We start from the raw sequence: 8,209 nt of genomic DNA on the forward strand, positions 1-8,209 counted from the left end.
AAGCAGCAGTAGGCAGAAATATCCAGGCTTTTCTTACTCAAACATAAGCCATAACATATAAATGGTTACACACAAAGGAACTTTTTTAAAGGAGACATATTACGAACATTTTTCACGTTTTTTTTCACACTTACACAATTTCCTGAAGTCTCAGTGAAACATCTGTTGACACCACAGCAACTTGTTTTTCTTCCAATTATTTACCGCTCTATTCGACTGCATCATTTTGCAGCATGGACCGACCCACTTGACTCTACTCTGCTCCTCTCTTTCTCAGGCTCTGCCTCTTTTGAGATTTGTAATACTCAATAACCATTGGAATGAGAGAGCATACAGTAAGTAACCTGGGAGCTCAGACCACACACCAAACTGATAGAAAAATATTTGACTGGTACTTTCATTTGTCAAATATTTGAATTTCCCTCGATTGCAGTGACATGAAGTTGGCCATGGGTCAGCTGGTAGAGTGGTTGTCTTCCAACCAGAAAGTTGGAGGTCTGATCACCAGTGCGTCCACATGTCAAACCTCTCAGTGAGCAAGACACTGAACCCCACATTGCCTCTGATGTGTTCACTGGTGTTAGATTGCAGTGAAAAAGCACTGCATTCTGTGCTTACTACAGAGTACATATTTAGAGTGTCTTTGTGAATGGGTAGCACATGTAAAACGCTTTTTAGAACATAGATAAGTTAAAAAAATTGCTATGTATGGACCATTTTTACTATTTATACACACAAACTACTCTAATGGACTCCTAGAATATAAATAGGAAAGTAGAAATCAGTATATGTCCCCTTTAAACAGAGCCAGGCAAGCTGTGTCCCCTACATTCAGTCTGTGTGATAAGCTAAGCTGCCTCTGGCAGTAGCCTCTCACACGAGTGGCATCAGTCTTCAATCTCTCAGCAAGAAAGCGAATTATAGCATTTCTCAGAATTACCACTGATTATACCTTCTTGAGTAAAACATTCTAACTAGCAGGGTGATCTGCTATGAGCTGTGTTTTCTGGATGAACGTACAGGAAATTGAAACTAGTGTCCCCATATTCTGCCGCCTAAAATCTGATTAGTCTTTAGACTAGCCAAGGACAAGCACTGATGTTCTGCATCTCATATAATACACAGGCTTGAGTTTCAATCCAGGCAACCAGCCTCAGTGGTGAATGCAGGTATAGAGTGATGATCATGATGTCACATTGATATGGCCTCTAAATAAAGGAATGATGTAATGTTGCACAGTGGATGTAGAAAATGACAGAGGGACAGATTACTGTACTCCAAAAAGATAATACAGTTCTCTAAGAGGACATGGAGCTTTCCCACATTTATCCAGACTTCAAACTAAGAGAAAGAGCCTGTGGGTTTTTTTGGTTCTTTATCCCTGTGTTCTTTATCCAGTTAAGATATTGATACCGACGCGAGGGAGTGTTTAATATTGTTCTGTGAATAAAGAACACCATTGTGCTGAAGAAAAAAACATGCTTACACAAACCTGTTCAGTCACCTTCACAAGTTGATAAATAGCATTTTAATTGTACCAAATAGGTTTAAGAAGAAACTTAAATTTCTCATAATGACCTTACAGTTCCTCACAATAACAATATTTCCATGACGGAAAGTCTCATGAAGGATCCCGCAGTTAACACACAGAGTTTCTTTCCACTGTATAGCTCAGGTAAGTTCCTGGTTTGCTGATAGACAGGAGCCTATTTGGTCAACTTTGGAAATGTGGACCTGGGGCAGAATGCGTACCAACTTGTCTGTTTGTGATGCTGTAACAAGGATTATGTGAATCAAGCGTTCGAGTTCTACTTGGGCTGTTTCTGATAACAGAAAATCAGACCACATCAGGAATATTTGATGAGCTTTGTTAAGCTTATAAACAAACAACTAAAATTGGTTGAAAGAGAACCTCAGTGGACTTATGGGTAGCTACTGTTTAAAAGACTTTTGTGTGAATTTAATTCAGAGAGGCTCATGTTGCTGATTGGAGATAACGCTGGTGAGCACCATTTATGGGGCCTGTGGAGGAAGAACCACACAGGCTCACTCTGACACATCCCCTCAGGAGAAACATATCTGTCAAAACTGGAGAAAGGTATCTTCGGTGTCACAAGGTCTTCAAAATCTTCTCTACGGTACATCTCTGGTCCAGTAATTATCTGAAAATCTAGAGAAAGATGCCTGCAGGTGCACTTCAAGACATTTTCAAAGTGTACTATCTTTTTTAATATTCTTGTAACATTTTGAAGAAATTCAATGTCAGACGGTTCTGAAATAGCTGTTGAAATGATACCAAATAAGGTGTAGTCATGCTACCCCAGTGATACGGAAACATTTTAGTTTTGTGCGGTCAGGCATGGAAGAGACGACTGTGCCCCTCAAAGTTTGAAATGCAACAGGTTTGCACCACAGGAATATGGGCATGAAGTAGAAAAGGAATTATCTGCATATCTTTTGTCACCACGTATTACAAGACAGGACTCTAAGATATGGAAATTACAAATGCAACGCAATTTTTTTTGTTTGTTTGTTTAAAAGGTGACTATTAAAAAACTGTATAGACAGGAGTAAAAAAGTTCTAAACTGAAAACTAACATGAAAAAGCCCCACAGGAAAATATGCAGGACTGACTGACTGACAGGGGGAGCCTCTGGTGATCTGGCACTGAGCAAAGGAAAACCTGCAGAAGATCTGCTGAGTGAGTTGATTTCAAATGAGGAGCAGGTGAAGTAATCAATAACTGAAAACCAGGTGTGGTAGATGAAGTTAAAAGACTAGAATACACATGAGAGCTGCCATCTCTTCAAAATAAAATTGGGTGCAGAGTAGCTAAACAGTGGGAAGTAAAATGGGGAAAAAAGCAGGAACCCAAAAGACAAACTCAAAACCAACACACAATTTGGATTTGCATGCGTACTGTCAGTGCTGTCAGGACCTACAGCGTTTTCAGAACCAGTCTAACAACTACCATTTCATCTCAGGGAACAAGCCTATAACTCAAATAACGTGAGGGGATGATATTACACTATATCCTGTGCTGTGTTGGATCGCAATTTCTAAAAGTCACAACTTTCTGAGACAATTTGCAGCAACGCCAAGTCTGATGGTCAGACAGAAATGCCCATCCAAAATCAAGCAGCCCCTGCGATTGAAATATGGCATTTGTCGTGTAAATACAAGGGACATAGTCAAGAGTAACATAACGACGCTGGCTACTTTTTGAGCTTGGCTTCTTTTAATATGTAGATGTTTCATTATTTCTGCCTGGGCTATGGACATCAGCTTCACACCGCTCGTCTCTTTTTGTCCGTGATTTGTTGCTGTCAGCCTCTGAGCCTTCATGTGAGACGTTGCGGTTGGTAAATGTGCACTTCTGTAACGAAAAAGAGACAACATGTGGCAGGCAAAAATCAGGAATAAATCGGGACCCTACAGCAAACAAGAAAACCAGGGAAAACTAACTACAATGCTTCAATGAAAGAGTATCAAGGCAACTTGGTACTTGGAACAATGAAAATCTAGGAGTATATAGAGACCTACTAAGTCAGTGATGATTACACATGGAACACAGATCTGTGGGAAAGCTGAATATAGCTCTGATAATGCTTAGTTTTGTTCTTAGCTTTGTTTGTTTCTCAGCTTGGTTTATTCACTTAGCAAAGCAAAGTACTAAAGCTCCTCTTTACAAAGCCAAAACAGAAATTTTAAGCAAAGATAAGGCACCCAAGGAAAGAAAGCAGTGCAGAATAACACAATGAAACCAAGAGACCTGACGTACTGTTACACTACCAGTCACTGCTGAAAATCCTGGCAAACAATACAAACAACCGATGTTTCAAAAGTCCAATTAATTCCTAATCTAGTCTCATCTTATTTATCCAGTCTGTTTCTGAAAGCGATACACGAAGGCTGAAAAATCCTCTCCAACATATTTTCAAAATTGCCATGAATGTTTAGTATATGGGAATGTAAAGACCTAATTCATATTTATTGAATTTGTGTAAACAGATTGAACTGACAAAAGCAAGACATTTGTTAACCCTCTGGGCTTTTCTCCTCTTCATTATGGGCCTCGACCTCCTGTGCTGAATTGAACCAAGAAGGTCATCGTGTTTGTCTGGCACACAAAACTGATACTTTGGCATTCACCCTTATGTTTCTCAATCCCATACTCTTCTTCCCAGTCCAGATCTCTACAGAGGTAGTGTCAGGTTCTGCCACAGTATCAGCTGTCGGGGATTGGAGTCAGATCAAAGTGGGACACTGAAAAGAGTGAGATCCACACCCCAACTCCAAACCATACAAAGAAGCTAAGGAGCAAACCCCTCTCCCCTGGGAGCTGTAATGGGACCGATTATCCCTGTGCACAGCCATTTGGTCTGACCCGAGGGAGCCACAGTGGAGGACAGCGCACAGCCAGAGCAGCTTCGTATATGACTATCAACAACCCCTTGGCTCTCTGAATATTTGCTGCACAATTGCAACACACCCTAAACTCAGAAGACGTACGTCTAGTCTATCTGTATCTATGTTGGCCTGGTGTTGTTCCTATCTGCTGCATCATAAAGACTATCCTCTCCCCTCCTCACGAACCATGAGCAAATTAAGTTATGACCGATCCGCTGCCCAATTTATCTCAAATCCTCGCCAATGCAGATCTAATTTCAGCCTCTTAGTACCACAAACAGGAAGAAGAGCCAGTCGATAAACAGCCCATGGTCACTGTTGGAGGGAGTGACGTGGTGGTGGAGTTATGAGATGGGGTGGAGGAATATGGTAACACAGTTGAAGAGGAAAGCAGGAGGGTTGTTATTATCCCAGTCCATCACTCACTCCATCAGCCCTGGCTTTCTAATTCCTCGGGTAAACCTAATTAGAGTATCCAAGCAAATTAGCTAAAAGCATTCTAAGTAAATTGAAAATACTCAGAAAACTGTATGTAACTGGGTTGTAGTAAATTACTTAAAAACAAGGAATGAGATATGAATTTTGGCACATAAAACAATTCTTGTTTACAGATTATAATAGAGGTAAGAGGAGAAAGAACAAGGATATATAGCTCTTGGACAAAGGAATAGTAACCTCTTTATCCTCTTTAATTCCAAAGCGATTTCTCACAGACCTTGTTTCCATGATATCAGCACATAATTCCAGCACATGACTTGCCTTCACAAAGGTAAAAATGCCATCTTAAAGTCAGTTCGCTGCTTTGTTAAGGAAAACGCATCAGTTTCCTGGTACAGTTAAGGCAATGGAAGGCAAAAAGTCGTGCACTTGTCACTCCTCAACATGGCAGCTGGTGACTCTTTCACCAAACATAATCCATCAATCCATGTTCCTTACCAAATCTTTTTCTTTTTTTAAGTGCATTGACGTAAAAAACAATAATACTTCGACTCCAATCCAAGAGACCTTATTTTCTCCTCTCTTACCAAGTATTGTTTACACTTCTTTTTGTTTATTTACTGGCCATTTGGTTAGGTTGATGCTTGTACATAGTTAGGCACCAAAACTACCAAGTATGGAGCCATTCATTCATATACCTTCTTCATTTTGTTCCAGGTCGCTTGGGGCTGTAGTCCCTCTGACACAGTGAGAGAGAAGGAGTACACCCCGAACAAGTTGTCAACTTGGGCGTCGGTTTTGAAATATCAACAGTGCGTGATATTGACATACATGTCTATTTGCATGGGTCACTTCAAGTTAGAAAAAACATGAATGTGTCACGCAACAGAAAACTTTTCATTCGTGGTAATGAATGGGATTATTTTTGTTTGTGACATCCAGCACGACTTTAAAAGTATCTCAGTATGATGTCTGGTTCGTCTGTCCAGCACATTTTGTGTGTTTAATTCCTCACCAATCTGTAATTCAGGAAAATTACATATTGATACAATACTCCATTACAGAGCCAGTTTTAATGCAGTCCATGATGTTTTCCAAATCTTAAGCATCTTGCTTTTAAACCGGAAACTTCATCAAGTAAAATTGTAATGTGTAACAATTATTAAACAAGTGAAGATGCAAAGAAACATTTCCAAGTAAAGTTTCTTGAAGGAACTAGTCATCGATATTGACTCCCACACTTGGTAGTTGAGTGTTTAGTACCATCCTCTAACCCCTCTGACCGCCAAATGGAGTCATTTTTGTGGTCTATAGAATGAAAAAAACATTGACTATTTTGTCTATGAACACAAATCAATAGATTAGATATACAATACTATTTAGTGTTTGGCTTGAAACTAGAATTAAACTGACCAAACTCTTGGCCTGGAAGCAAAGACAACTGCCTTGAATAATTGTCTCTGCTTCATCCCTCTGCTCATATAGAGCAAATTACAGCCGTCATGATATGTGATTTTCATAACACGATTGTTGAGGCCAAGAGCATTCACAATAATGATATTTTTGTAAAATACTCTCAAAAATGTCTACATAGCTGTTATTATAGAACAGTTTTGCCTTTTGAGTCTGTTGTCTCCTTTTTATGGCAACTGAATTACACTTTTCAAATAGTACTTAAACCATTCTCCAAATGATTTTATCAGGTTAGCTCAAAACACAAATCATCATAAATGATCATATATCACCAACACGATGTCAATTATTCATGTTTTTAATGGCACAGTTATTGTCAGCTCTGGTACATTGGCAACAAATGCTACTCTAAATGCCTCGATTATGAAATCAGGCTTAAACATTTTTTTTGGAACGTGCTGATACTTCAGTTTTGTTTAGTTTTGACAACTAGCATGGTAGTTTTGTCTACAGTGCTTCAGGCTCTGTGGATATCATAGTTCATTCTGTGACTTGACCCCCCGAGACCCAAGTGAACAGTTTCTGTCTTCAAGAACTTTCTAATTTACACGTTAGGCCAATTTTCAAAATGTATACAACCCTAAGATAAATGGCTGCTGGCACACATTTTATAATTGCCATACAGCTGTGACACTCATTTACTTGCATCTCTCTGTGCAAGAAAGATTAGCTTTTTAGCAACATAAAAACTTAAGAATAAAAGTCCGTTCAGGGTACAAATCCCTCTAGCAAGATGCAACGCTGTACAACTGAAGCTCGGATATTAAATGTTTTCAAGACATAAAACCTGAAGTTGCATTATTCATTGGAGAACACTCAGACAGACAGACAAGCACAGAAAGGACAAAGAGTCCCACACAAAACATTGACATAGGCTCTATAACTTTTGCAGGACACAGATCCGTACAGGTCCATGGACTAAAGGAAGGAGTCATGGGTTGATAGCAAAACCAGATGGCAGAAGGAAGCCCTCTGGTAAACCTCTGATCTAATATTTCAGATGGCAGACTGATGGAAACAACATGTCACAGACAGCACATCATTCATAATTACAGCCTTTATATTACAATGGATCTATATGAAATTAATGAATTGATATGGATGACCAGAAACAACACAATAGCGCATTGACAAAGAGAGGCTGATGAACAAAAAAACGGATGTTTGTTTTACTATATTTTAAGTGTAATGGGACGAGGTAAAGTTTATACAACGGGGCAAGCCAGTAAAAAACTCCCATGAGTCCTTAGTGAGACACAAAATTTCATGTTAAATCCACAGAGTGTGGGACCGATTTTGCTGAGTGTTGATTTTTCACACATGAATCAATTTCTTGACTTCTAGGGTTGCAGCCTCAACCTAATGACCATTCAGCCGTCGCAGGAGTATACAATTCACCACAGAAATCTAATTACTCTCAACAGAAACAGCAGGATATCAAGACAGGTGTACAACAAGAAAACAAACTGAATTACGAACAAATTACTGTGCTCCCAGGATGATTTTTAGTTCATCCTTGAATCTCTTTTGTCAAGAATTTGAATTAGAAAACAACATTGAATTATCTCTATTCTGGCATTATTATGATCAACGAATAAAGAAGATCATGTGACAGAAATAAAGAAAAAGTTTACCCAGTAATACCAGGGCAAATTGCCCAAATGGACTCAAGTTCAGATTTAATTATGTTGTGAGCTGCAGTTCACAAGTGGCCAGTGGTGTTGACATGTGGGGTAGGAAACGGGGAATAAGCAGGTCAGACGTCAGATAGGACCCCTGCTGACCCTGCCAAAACACCACACAGGGGACTTAAGAGGGAATCCAATTTGACCTAGTGGGCCCTCAGCATCTTGTTAAAGTCAACAAGCTGTCACTCATGTTTCTCATT

Source organism: Leuresthes tenuis, unplaced genomic scaffold (genome assembly GCF_036924035.1).
Source record: "Leuresthes tenuis unplaced genomic scaffold, fLeuTen1.0.hap1 SCAF_20, whole genome shotgun sequence".
NCBI classification, from domain to species: domain Eukaryota; kingdom Metazoa; phylum Chordata; class Actinopteri; order Atheriniformes; family Atherinopsidae; genus Leuresthes; species Leuresthes tenuis.